At 38.0% G+C, this 1,471-nt stretch overlaps 1 long non-coding RNA gene across 1 annotated transcript; it reads right to left on the reverse strand.

The window, feature by feature from the left end:
* Nucleotides 1-464: 464 nt before the first annotated feature.
* Nucleotides 465-1,135, reverse strand: LOC135770579 (uncharacterized). The gene is made up of 3 exons (XR_010542706.2): nt 1,039-1,135; nt 692-747; nt 465-603 (listed from the first exon to the last, which is right to left on the reverse strand). It is a non-coding gene; the product is annotated as an uncharacterized lncRNA (long non-coding RNA).
* Between the last annotated feature and the right edge of the window lie 336 nt (nt 1,136-1,471).

Below are 1,471 nucleotides of genomic sequence, written 5' to 3' on the forward strand. Positions count from 1 at the left end.
TAGAGGAAACACTCTTTTAATGTGCTGATGTTGATGAAGCACACAGGGGAACGGCTACGCACACACTCAACTAAGAGTGAGAAAAAAATTAAAAAGAGAGGTGGAACACCCGCGAGCCTCCGCTGAAATGCCTTTGCCCAACCAAATCAAACACGCAGAGTTCTCCAAAGAGCAGAGAGTAGCTTCTCGTGAGCAGTCAGTCTGCCAGCTTTCGAAGCTAAAAAGCTGATTTGATAACTGCACCTGCCGCTCATTAAATACCTGTGCGGCGGGGCGGCGCCGGCAGATGCAATTATCTGCATGCCAAGTTCATTGGCGTTTTAAAGGTTTCTCGAAGCAGATAGGTCACCCGCGAAGCGGTTCCCAATTCGTCGGTCACGACGTGACGTCGTAGTGACCGACTGAAAGGGAACCTCTTGATTTCCATCATTTATTTCAATAAACAAAACTTAATATCTTAAGCCACTTGCTTACCAAGTCAGTGCATCTCAATTTAAGAATTTTCAGATATTAATATGAGAAAACAAGACAAAAGAAAACTAAGAAAGACATTCATTTTTTTGCAGTGCATGGCTTGGTTTTCATTCTGGAGTCTCTAGAAATCTACATTATAAAAAAAAACAATAACTAAAGGCACTATTTTCAATACTGTTAAAACACTGCACACTAAGACACAGACCTAGAAAACTACCTTGATAGCTGAAAACTTCATGCTGTACATGAGATGCTGTGCTCTGGGCAAGTTATCTGCAAGAAAATATGAACAAAACCACATTGTTAATGCCACTTCAGCTACTGGATTAGCAGCAGAGAGCAAACTTAGTGTAACAACTTTTAAATAAAAAATAAAAGAACTAGAACTTTGCCTAACCTCCGTGTGTACTGTAACAAAGGCAAAACAGCATGTGTTCGCTAACACTTGCTAGCCACTTTAGCTAGGGGATTAGCAGCATACTTGTTCAGACAAACGAAGTAATTTAAACAACTTATATACATGAACATAATCTTGCGTTACACAAAAATGAAACATGTACTTACTTAAACGATCGTAATTGATGCCTTTTGTCTTAAATATGTATCTTGATCTTCTCTCTTCAAACACTGAAAACTTGTGACGACGAGTGCTCTCTGGCAGGACACGGTATCTTCCGGTTTACAATTCTCCCGTCTTGTTGAGGTGCTGCCCCTCTCGACCGGTGGCGGTACTTCACTGTTTGTGCTTTAACACTTAAAATTAATTTGCACAGATCGCAAAATAATCCTTGTACATGTAAAAGGTTTAAAAAAATAAATAAAAAAATCTATGTTGGAAAATAATAAAATAAAAAAGACATAAAGGAAATTTCCAGTCAAGTGCATAAATCAAAGACATGTAAAAATGTTGACCGGAGTGCATACAATAATAATTCGATATATTTTACATATATTACTGTATAATCGCTTCAGAGTTTCAAAGTAATTTAAATGTAAT

Source organism: Paramisgurnus dabryanus, chromosome 8, assembly GCF_030506205.2.
Source record: "Paramisgurnus dabryanus chromosome 8, PD_genome_1.1, whole genome shotgun sequence".
In the NCBI taxonomy this organism is placed as follows: domain Eukaryota; kingdom Metazoa; phylum Chordata; class Actinopteri; order Cypriniformes; family Cobitidae; genus Paramisgurnus; species Paramisgurnus dabryanus.